The sequence below is a fragment of the Balaenoptera ricei genome, chromosome 1 (assembly GCF_028023285.1).
Source record: "Balaenoptera ricei isolate mBalRic1 chromosome 1, mBalRic1.hap2, whole genome shotgun sequence".
Classification (NCBI taxonomy): domain Eukaryota; kingdom Metazoa; phylum Chordata; class Mammalia; order Artiodactyla; family Balaenopteridae; genus Balaenoptera; species Balaenoptera ricei.
The window spans coordinates 117,280,396-117,292,987 of NC_082639.1; positions in this window are offsets into that span (position 1 = coordinate 117,280,396).

Here is a 12,592-nt window from a genome sequence, read left to right on the forward strand (position 1 = left end):
TGGCGATTTATTAAATGTGAGAGGCTAGAAGAGAACTCCCAGGTTTCTGGCTGGGAAGCCTGGATGAACAGTGGTGCTGCCTTCCAAAATAGACCAAATAGGAGGAGAAACTGTGGGGGATTGTGGTGGGGATGGTGGCAGTAGTGGTGACATACTAAGGACACACTGAACAAGAACTGTTGAGGAGTCTTCCCATGGAGCTGTCCAGAAGGAAGTTGGCTCTCTGGGTTTGTGCCTAAAGAGTTGGACCTCTTTGCTAGGACGTGTCCCAGAAATCTCCAACTCCACGTCCCCAAACTGGCCTCCTTATTCTCTCCTCCCCTCATCCCGACTTTTCCCTTGTTGCTCCTCATATGACTAAATGGCACCATCAGCATTCAATTGCCCTGGCTCCCACCTCCAATCCATCATCAACATCTATCCATTTTGCCTTCTAAACGAGACTTGGAACCGTTTCTTTATTTCCACGAGTGCCACCCCTGCTTTCCTTTGCCTGGACTAGCGCAGTTGCCGAGCTGTCTCCCTGCCTCTTGGTTTCCTCTCCTTAAATCCACCCTCCAGACTGCCATCAGAGTGACCTACCCCCAGTGCAAATCTAATCACGACAGTTCTAGATTCAAATCCTTTTAATGGCTCCCCATTATTTCTAGAATAAAAGCCAAATTCTTCAACATGGCACGAAATTCCCTTCATGGTGCAGCTCCTGCAAGTCTTTCCACCCCGACTGCTATTCCATCCTTCACACTTTGTCCTCTAACATTATAAGGAGCTCTCTGGCACGCTCCCCATTGTTCCTGACTTCTGTGCCTTTGCTCCTACTTCACCTATGTAGGTCCTACTCAACCTTCAAGACCACAAAGATGTCCCCTCTTCCAGGAAACCCTCCTATAGCCTCAAGTTGGCTCTTCCTGCTCCCCCTTAGCTTTCCATGCACATCTCTATGATTGCCCTCCCCACATTGAATGTTACTGAGATCATTTACCTACTATCACATGGGTTTTGGTGTGACTTGGGTGAGTTACTTGAAATCTCCAAACATCTGTTTCCTTATTAGAGATAACATGTTAATAAGCCCTTAGCCCCATGCTAGTGCATAACAAAGCTCAATAAACGGTGGTTATATTAAGACAAATTATTGCTTTTATTATCTTCCACTTCAGTTTTCTGTATTGTCCCAACATCTACCTGTTACCATTCACCTTGAGAATACGTATTCATCTATTCCAGTCCATTTGACATTTCAGACGGGGTTCTCGTTAAGTTATTTTCCTCTGGAAGCTGTGTCTTATCTTTTCACTCCACTGGAAGCCATAGGATTACTCATTTTAAAAAAGCGTTTAAAAAATTACTGGACTTCCCTGGTGGCACAGTGGTTAAGAATCCACCTGCCAATGCAGGGGACACGGGTTCTATCCCTGATCTGGGAAGATCCTACATGCCGCAGAGCAACTAAGCCCATGTGCCACAACTACTTAGCCTGCGCTCTAGAGCCTGGGAGCCACAGCTACTGAAGTCTGAGTGCCTAGAGCCCGTGCTCCGCAACAAGAGAAGCCACCACAATGAGAAGCCCGCGCACCTCAACAAAGAGTAGCTCCCACTCGCCGCAACTAGAGAAAGCCTGAGCGCAGCAACGAAGACCCAACGTGGCCAAAAATAAATTAAAAAAAAAAAAAAGGCAAGTTTAAAAAAAAATTACCAAAGTAATATATGCCTACTGTAACAAATTCAAATAATACTAACATACATACATAGAGTTAAAAGTAGATGTACCAACTGTGTAGGTATGAACTACATACCCCTCCCCCAAAGTAATCTGTATTAACCATTTGGTCTGAACCATCTTTCCAAACTTTACATTACAAATATATATAAATACATAGGTGCATGCATTTAAAATTATATTGTACATTTACTGTTAGACTTTAACTTAATATGCACTGTTACTTTTTTTTAAACAACACACTATAAAAATCTTTTTTATGTATACATACAGACTAACTTCACTTTTTAATGCCAACCTTTTGAATGGCTCGTTTTTTGTTTTGTTTTTTTAAATTTATTTATTTTTGGCCGTGTTGGGTCTTCGTTTCTGTGCGAGGGCTTTGTCTAGTTGTGGCAAGCGGGGGCCACTCTTCATCGCGGTGCGCGGGCCTGTCACTATCGTGGCCTCTCTTGTTGTGGAGCACAGGCTCCAGACGCGCAGGCTCAGTAATTGTGGCTCACGGGCCTAGTTGCTTCGCGGCATGTGGGATCTTCCCAGACCAGGGCTCAAACCCGTGTCCCCTGCATTGGCAGGCAGATTCTCAACCACTGCGCAACCAGGGAAGCCCTAACTTCACTTTTTAAACTTCTACATAGGACATATGTATGATAATTCATGTAACCATCCTCCTGCTGATGGACATTTAGGTTAATTCCAATCTTTTGTTATTAATAATGCTGCAGTGTATATCATTCTATGCATACATTTGTGCACTTATGTATGTATTTGCTCACTCAAATGTGAGCATTTTAGGAAGGTAGATTCTTAGAAATGGAACTGCTGGATTCAAGAGAATGTACATTTAAAATTTTGATAGATTCTTCCAAATTGCCCTCCAAAAAGTCTTTATCGACCTCCACTATACCAATTTTTCTTTAATTTGAATTTTCCCTATTTGAGGTTGATGATAATAATTTCATATGCTTATTAGATAATTTCATATGATAATAATTTCATATGCTTATTATTTCATATGCTTATAATAATTTCATATGCTTATTTGTACTTATTCTGTGAATTGCCTGTTCATATCATTGGCCTATTGAAAAAAACTGTTTATTTATTTTTTATTTTTTAAAATTTTTGGGTGAAGTAGAAAAGAACAGCTTTATTGCTTTGCCAGGCAAAGGGGAACACAGCAGGCTCGTGCCCTGAAAAACTGTGTGTCCCAACCTGGGGGGATTTGGTGAGGGGTTTTATAGCAATAGTTCAAGAGTGGGGTTGCTGATAAGGATCAGGGTGCACGCAATACCTTGCACTCCTTTGATCTAGTCTCAGGTGGTCTCCTCATGAGCTTCTCTGGTTCTCGAGTGAAAAAAACTGTTTATTTAAAAAAAATTTTATGCAATATTTTTTCTTTTAAAAAATACAATTGATTTTAAGGAAAACAAAAATGTTTTTGCTCTTCTTTTGTTCAACTGCTATAATCAAGTTAATTCCTCAGTTTGTGGCACACTAAATAATTCGTCTATGCCTCCTTTTTTGTTGCTTCCTCTTTTCCCATCCTTGACCCTATTTTCCTTGCCACCCCTCCCATAGGAATCTACTCATTTATTTAGTGCATGTGTTTGAATCTCCCTTTCATCCCTTTATTGACTCGTATGTATCCATGATCCGTACATTACATTATTTTGCATGTTTTTATATTTCAGGAAAATATTGTGATGTACATCTCATTCTGTTTCTTTTACTTTTTCTTTTCTTTTTTATTCCTACTGAGCATTGTGTTTTAAAATTCTATTCTGCTTTTCTTATGAGATGGAATTTAAAACACAATATATGGTGAACTAGTTCTTTTTTTATCTGCATATGCCATATGTACATTCTATCAATACCATGTATTTATTATATAAGATTTTTCTCCCCCAGTTTTTTTCTGCAATGGATATCCTTGAATATGTCAATTTATTTATCCTTTGCAGGGTCATTTTTGTGATACATACCTAGGAATGGAACTGGATTATAGAATATACACATATTCAGTTTTATGAGATACTTCTAAATTGTGCTACAAAACATATCAACTCACCTTTGCACCGGCAGCTTGTGATGATCTCTATTTCCTACCACCTCACTAGCACCTGATATTATCCAACTTATAAGTTTTGCTGTTCAGGTAAATGTAAAGTCATAAGTATTCTTTTATTGTTTTGTTTGATTGTTGGGAATTTTCTAATTGATTGCAGTATCTCTAGGATTATAGGATTGTAAAATCTATAGGATTATGGATACTAACTCTTTTGCCATGCAAAACATTTTTATTTAGTCAAATTTATAGTTTTTTTCTTCTCTGGATTCTGTATTTTGGGCCTTGGCCTTCCTGGCTCCAAGATCAGAAGATAAAAAAAGAAACTCCACTGCTTTCTTCTAGTAGTTATATTATTATTATTGTTTTGGTGTTGTTGCTGTTTACCTTTGGTCCTTTGATCTATCTGCATTTCATTAGATATAAGAAATGAGGTAGGAATCCAACTTTGCTTTTTCCCAATGGTTACCTAATTATCCCAATACAATTTATTGAACAATCCATCTTTTTTTAAATTAAAAGAGCAATTTTATTTTTTCCTTTGCAATATTTTCATATATTACTTTTTGTTTTTTTTTTTTTTTTAGTTTTGAGAGTTCTTTATATAATCTGGATACAAGTTCTCTATCAAATACGTGATTTGCAAATACTTCCCCCCAGTTTGTGACTTGTCTTTTCACCTCTTAGAAGTGTCCTTTGAAAGCACAAGTTCTTAACTTTGGTAAAGTCCAATTTATCATTTTATGTCTTTTATGGACCATGCTTTTAATGTCACGTCTAAGAGATTTTTTTTCTAACCAAAGGTCACAAAGATTTGCTCTTATGTTTTCTCCTGGAAGTTTTATATTTTACATTTAGCTTTGTGATCAATTTTGAATTAATTTTTGTGTATGATGCAAGGTGTGGATTGACATTCTTTTTCTGGGCGTGTAGATATCCAACTGTTCTATATTAAAAAGACTATCCCTTCTCTATTGTACTGCCTTTGCAATTTTGTCAACAATCAGTTGACCATATGTATGTGGATCTATTTATGAACTCCCTATTCTGTTCCATTGATCTACTTATCTTTTTTTTATGCATATGTTACACTGTCTTGAATACTGTAGCTTTATAATAAATCTTGAATTTATATAACATACATCTTTCAATTTTATTCTCTTTTTTCACAGTTGTTTTGGCTGTTCTAGGTATTTTACATTTCCATAAAATGTTTAGAATCAGATTGTCAATTTCTATAAAAAAAGAAAAGATTGCTGTGATTTTGTTTGGGATTGCATTGAATCTTTAGATCAATTTTGGTAGAATTGAAATCTTATCAATACTGAGCCTTCCAATCCATGAACAATGTATACCTCCCCATTTATTTTGGTCTTCTTTAATTCCTCTGAGCAATGTTTTGTAGTTTTCAGAGCACATCTTTTTTTCTTCTGGCTGCTCCGCCCAGCATGTGGGATCTTAGTTCCCCACACCAAGGATCGAACCCACGCCCCCTGCATTGGAAGCGTGGAGTCCTAACCACTGGACTGCCAGGGAAGTCCCTCAGTGCACATTGTTTGTCAGACTTACCTTAAATGTTTTATATTTCTGATGCTATTATAAATGGTATTTTTAAATTTAATTTTTTGAGTGTTCGTTGCTAATGTTATGGGTTAAATTGTGTCCCCCCCACTGCAAGAGATATGTTAAAATTCTAACCTCCAGCACCTATGAATGTCAACTGATTTGGAAATAGGGTCTTTGCAGATGTAATTAGAGTTAAGATGAGGTCATACTTAAGTAGGGTGGGGCCTTAATCCAATATGATTGATGTCTTTATAAGAAGAGGGAAATTTGGATCCAGACATGCAGAGAGGGAAGATGATGTAAAAATCCACAGGGAACAGATGGCTGTGTGACAACAGAGGTAGAGATTGGAGTGATGCATTTACAAGCCAAGGAACCCATGGCTTGCCAGAAAACAACAGAAGCTAAAAAAGGCAAGGAAGGATTCTCTCCTAGATCCTTCAGAGGGAACATGGTCCTGTCAATACCTTGATATCAGATCCCTAGCCTCCAGAACCGTGAGAGAATACATTTCTGCTGTTTTAAACCATCCCAGTTTGTGATACTTTGTTATGGGCAGCTCTAGGAAACTAATAAAGCTAGTGTGTAGAAATATAATTGATTTTTGCGTATTGATCTCGTATCTTGAAAACTTGCTAAACTCAGTTATTAGTTCTAGTAACTTTAAAAAAGTATTCCATTGAATTTTCTATAAAGATGATTATGTCGTTTCTGAATAAAGACAATTTTACTTCTTCTTTTCCAATCTGGATGTCTTTTTTTTTTTTTTTTCCTTATTGCACTTGCTAGAACCTCCAGTATAATGTTGAGTAAAAGTGGTAAGAACATACATCCTTGCCTTTTTCCTCATCTTAGGAGAATCAATCTTTGAATATGATGTTATCCATAGTTTTTTGTAGATGCCCTTTATCAAGTTGAAGAAGTTCCCTTCTGTTCCAAATTTACTGAAAGTTTTTTTTTAATCAGAAATTGATATTGAATTTTTGTCAAATGTTTTTTGATAGATATTGAGATGACCATGTGTTTTCCTTTTTTTTTGTTTTTTCTTTTTTTAATCTTTTAAAATGTTTTCAATGTTTCATATGTTAAATCTATCTTGCATTTTTGGTCATGATGTATTATCCTTTTTATACAGTGATGGATTTGATTTGCTAAAATTTTGTTAAGGATTTTTGCAACTATTCATACTGGATATTGGTATGTAGTTTTCTTGTAATTTCTTTGTCTTATTCCGGTGTCAGAGTAACACTGGCTTTATATAATGACTTGGGAAGTATTCCCTGTGCTTCAATTTTCTGGAAGTTTGTATAAAATTGGCATTGTTTCTTTTTAAAATATTTGGTAGAAATCACCAGTAAAGCCATTTACACCTAGTGTTTTCTTTGTGGGAATCTTTTACACTTCAATTTCTTTAATAGCTATAGGGTGATTCAGATTATCTATTTCTTCTTGAGTGAGTTTGACATTTTGGTACTTTCATGGGATTTTTACATTCATCTAAATTGTCAGATTTATTGGCATAAAGCTGTTCATAATATTTTTCTATTATCCTTTTAATATCTTTAGAATCTGTAGTGATGTCACCTCTCTCATTACTGATGTTAGTCATTTGTATTTTTTTTCTTGTTTTTCTGATCAGTCTGGCCAGATTTATCTATTTTACCTACCTCCTCAGAGAACTAGCTGTTGACTTCATTGATTTTTCTCTATTAATTTTCTGTTTTCTATTTCATTGATTTCTACTTGATCTTTATTATTTCCTTTCTTTTACTTACTTGGGGTTTAATTTGCACTCTTCCTCTAATTTTGTAAAGTGGAAGCTTATATCTTTGACTCAAGGCTTTTTTCTTTTCTATAATAGGCTGGTAGGCCCATGAGCTGGTGAGGAGTTGTATCTGTATTTCAAGTGAAACAATTAATGCTCAGTTAATAAGATATAGTTGACAGACTACTGAACAAGACTACTGAACAGACTACTGAACAAGAAATCGGGAGACTTAGGGAATTTTGGTGTTGCCAACTAATTAGCTGTATGATTTTGGGGCAGTGGGTTTACCTGCTCCGCCCTTGTTTCCTTATCTGTAAAATACAGAAAGATTCCTTTGACATCAAATATTCCAGTTTATCTCCTCTCAGTCTCTTCTCCTCTGTTAGGTTTCACTAGACAAACACTGTTGTGTCCCACCCACTGAGCCAAGTTCTGAGGATAGAAAGATATATAAAGCACTGTTTCTTTCACTTCAGAAGCTCACAGAACCAGCTGGGCAGACAGATATGTAAATAAGAAATTACCATACAATACCATAAAATGCAGAACTCTGGGAGCACAAAGGAGGCTCTCTGGGGAAAGGGGCATCTAACTCTGCTTGGGAAAGTTGGGGAGGAATCAAAGAGGAGACCACAGTGGAGTCTTGAAGGATGTACAGAATTTTCTAGGCAGAGTGGAGGGGGATGGGATTTCAGGCAAAGAAAACACCTCAGAAAGGAAGAGGCAGTAATAAAGCCCCAAGCTGGCAGAACAACCAGTAGATGGGTCTAGTTGGAACGTATGCGTATTGCATGTTTGGGCTTTGAATGCCCAGGGAGCAACAGGAGATAAGGCTGGAGGGGGAGACTCAAAGTCCTTACGTAGAGTGCCAAGAAGTTTCGATTTCATCTTGCAGACAGTGGGGAGTCATTGAATTGTTTTAGGCAATGGAGGGACACTCTGATTTCTCTTTCAGAAAAATCACACTGGCAACAGATAGAAAGATAGATTGGAAGGGAATGATACAAGTTTGGAAGTGAGAAAGGTCTGAATAAGCCAAGGGATTTGGGATGGGGGAGGGAAGATAATATGTTCCCTTTAAACCTATTATATTTAAAGTACCCAAAAGAATAGGCAAGTTAAAATGTCCAGTAGGAAGCTGGAAATTTGAGTCTGATGTTCAGAAGAGAGATCTGGATTTAAGATCATTAATAAGTAAGCACTGACTGAAGGCAAGGGAGAGAATGACATTACTTTGGGGGAGGATGTAAGGTGAGGAGTAAAGGGGCCAAAGGCTGAATTCTGGGAAATATCGATATTCAAAGTCAGGAAGAGGAAAGATATTGAGAGGATGGCTGGGTTGCAAGGAGCTGAGGAATGAAGGATAGTGGTGAGGAACCTACTCTTTTGAGAAGACTGGATGATAAGAAAAGAAAAGAGAGGGCTGAAGCAAGAGGAGGGTGCAAAATGGAGGGAGGTATTTTATTTTGCTACAAGAATTTGAAGTTAGATACAGTAGAGACTGGGGATAAGGAATGGAGTTGGGAAAGGATAAGATCTAATGAAACCTGGGGGGATTAGTCCTAGGCAAGGGAGGTGGGGACATTCCTTGTGTCAAGAAAGGAGGAAGCCTATCAAAAAAGAGTTCGATTTAGTGGTTCTCACATTAGAATCACTGAAGTAACTTAAAAATTAAATGCTAATAGCTGGGCCACAACTCGGAAGTCTCTGGTTTAATTAGTCTGGCATGGGTCCTGGGTGTTGGTATGTTTTCAGAGCTTCCCAGGTGATTAAAATCTGCAGTCAAGGTTGAGAACCACTGGTTTAGTTGTAGGTGACTTTTTAGATTGGTGATAATAGGATGGGATCTGAGGAAGCTCACGCTTGATAAAGATTGGATGAATAGGGAGTAGTAAAGTTTGGGGATAGGTTAGGAATAGAGAAAGAGAAGGAAGTTAGAAGGGAAGGGGACTAATACTAACTTAGTGACTTTTCTGTGCCATTCATGTAGAAATGAATGAGGCTTGGTCCTTGTTCTCAAAGAGATCAGCATCTTATCTGAGAGAGACACCTCAAAACAAACCTATTACATCCTACAGTTCTTTTTTTAAAGTTTTTTTAAAGTTTTTTATTTTTTAAAATTTATTTATTTATTTATTTATGGCTGCGTTGGGTCTTTGTTGCTGCACGCGGGCTTTTCTTTAGTTGTGTCGAGCAGGGGCTGCTCTTTGTTGCGGTGCACAGGCTTCTCATTGTGGTGGCTTCTCTTGTTGCGGAGCATGGGCTCTAGGCACACGGGCTTCAGTAGTTGTGGCACTCAGGCTCAGTAGTTGTGGCTCACAGGCCCTAGAGCGCAGGCTCAGTAGCTGTGGCGCACGGGCTTAAGTTGCTCCGCGGCATGTGGGATCTTCCCGGACCAGGGCTTGAATCCGTATCCTCTGCATTGGCAGGCAGATTCTCAACCACTGCACCACCAGGGAAGCCCCATCCTACAGTTCTTAACCAGCTAAGCGTTTTTTGTTTGTTTGTTTTTTCTATTTTGTATCCTTTTTCACTAAAAGTGAAAAAAAAAAAAATCCAGTTATTTCACAGTACAAACCGGGTCTGGGAATACTTTTGTAAGCATTGAGAACAGCCTTTCTAGGAAAGCGGGTGCTGGGGAGAGAGCTCTAGTTATCCTGAGAGGTTGAACTGTCCCCAGTTTTATCAACAGGGTTACAAGAAGATGGTGGTTCTTGTCCCACATGGGGGGTTCATTACTGGGGTCCCCTGTACCTGGGAGGTGGGTGAAATTGCTAATCACTCACATTGGAAACCTTTCATGGCCATCCCGTAGGCTGTGAAGTTTCTACGTCTGAGCAAGATACTAAGGATTCCTCTTTCTCAGCAGTGGAGCTGGGAAAGGGCCCTACTTTTCACCAGACTAGAAGACCTAACCTTTGACACTCTGGTATGGGCCTTACTTCCAGGAACAGCTTCTTGTGCACAGGAAGCAGGCAATTCTTCAGAGCTGGGACCTTCCCTTGGAGAGTGTCCACTGCCATGTCTTGAGCCCTTTGCATCTCCCTGGGAGACTCAACCTCCCAGGGCTCCTGAGAGGCCTGTGGTCGGCCTGTTCCATCACTGCTGCCCCAGGCCCATGAGCTGGTGAGGAGTTGAAAGAGCTTTTACTGAGGACCCTGGCTTTTGGCTGGGCGCCCCCTTCCTTGATCAGGATTCCCCAAAGCGCCAGGAATCCCCAATTCATATAACAGAGAGGGGAAGTTTGATTGGGAATTGACTGGGGCACTATGGGTATGCAGAGGGGGTTCCTTCTGTTACCTTATTAGTTCCATATTATATGCAGGAATCGAGGCTTGAAGAAATTAAGAAACTTGCCCATGTGCTCCAAGCTAGGAGCTGTGCATTTTTTTTTTTTTTTTTAAAGAGAACTTTTTTTTTTTTTAGAAATTTAAATTTATTTATTTATTTATTTATTTATTTAGGCTGTGGTGGGTCTTCGTTTCTGTGCGAGGGCTTTCTCTAGTTGTGGCAGGCGGGGGCCACTCTTCATCGCGGTGCGCGGGCCTCTCACTGTCGCGGCCTCTCTTGTTGCGGAGCACAGGCTTCAGACGCGCAGGCTCAGCAGTTGTGGCTCACGGGCCTAGCTGCTCCGCGGCATGTGGGATCCTCCCGGAGCGGGGCACGAACCCGTGTCCCCTGCACTGGCAGGCAGACTCTTAACCACTGCGCCACCAGGGAAGCCCTAGGAGCTGTGCATTTGAAGTTCAACCTGTCCCACTCTGTTGTCCTTCAGGCTCCTGACCTCCCTCTGTCACTGTAGGTTGGCCTCTTTGGGAAAATCCTGGTTGGATGTCACCTCAGCATTCTCCTCCCTCCTAAAGAATTAGGCTAGTTCCCTTGGGCCCCAGGGCACATGGGCCTCTTCTTTGTGTCTCCATTTCTTCATTCTGTGAATTAAGGATGTGTGAAGTCCAGATGGGTTTCCATCCTAGGGGTGAGGGTGGAGGACAGTTCAGAGAATAGCTGCATGGGACACACCACACCAGTCAGATTTAATGTTGGACCTCTCCTCTGAAATCCAGTGTTTTTGTTACAGAGATATAACGGAAAGCCCCCAATCTCACCCTCAGAGAGAGAAAAGAGGGTCATAGCCTACTGCAGTTTGATGCCTGATCTCTGTTAATCCTGACGCTTCATTTGTTGACATCCTGACTTAGGTTTCAAGCTTTAGGTGGGGAGAGGTTATAGAGCTATCTGTAATTCTGGCATCAGAAGCAGTGTTTCCTATTCTTTGGGCCCTTTTGAGGTCTGTGAAACAGGCTATCATCATGTGAACACAGTTCACAGTAAACCTGCTGGATAGTCAGGTGGGGCTGTGGCAGCTAGGACATTCCCAACACTGTGTCAAATTACACACTTGCTGCCCAGCACCGGGGGTGTGCTCTGGGTGGGCTGGGAGCACCCTAAGCCCTCTCTACCACGTTTTACCCTTCCCCAGCTCTCCTGCCAACCGTCCCCGACACCGGCAGGACCTCCAGTGCAGCCCAGTGCCTGGCACATGATAGGCACCAAGCAAATGAGCACCTGAATGCATGCAGAGACTTGGGTACCTGAAATGATGATTCTGCGTATTTCATGCAGTCTTGGTGTTCAGTCACTTGCTGACCCATGATGTGGGAAGAGAGTACTGTATGAGGAAAGGCAAGGGTTTGGGTCAAGAAGGGAAGTCTGTCTTAAGGCTCTATTAAGACCTAAAGAATGACATATTGGAATGGTCACAGTGCAGATGAAGTTGACTCTGTTCTCATCTTTGGTCAGGTTAGAATGGATGACCAAAAAGTCTGACACTAAGTCTCAGAAAAAATTTTTTCATCAGAGAGGAGAAAAATCCCCAACAAGTCAGGAACAGAGAGGCTGGGAGTCTCCTACCCTGAGACTTTTTAATCACAGGGTTGGGTGAGAAGGTATCAGGACTGGAAGCCCTAAGATGTTGAGATGTTGAGAGAGCCTTGCCCTGCCAGAGATGAAGTGTGCAAATGTGCTTTTGAAGTATTATTATTCTAGGTAAGTGCGGGTTGCACACAATACTAATGACATTATAATAATACTTTTGCTTTCACTCACTCCAAGGAGTACATGTACTTTTCACAAGCCTAGACTTTTATAGTGGGGGTCAGTCTTGGTGGGTTCAAAGCTACTGCCCCACTTCATGAAACTCAGCTGGTTTCTTGGCATACTCTAAAGCAGAAATGCCCGATTATGTCGGATACTTGTGGTACCCTACAATCCCTGTGTAGTGCCATCAGCTCCAGTGTATGTGAAACCCTGGGGCCAAGAGCCCTGCCTACTTGGGGTTAGGACCTGATAGGCTAACGCATTTTTACACTTGGAGGTTTCCTGGGAGAAGGGCCTCTCTCCCCTGCCATCCAAACTTCCCGGCGCCCTCGTCGTCTCCCTTCCCCCACTCCCCCAGGGCAGGGTTTCCTTT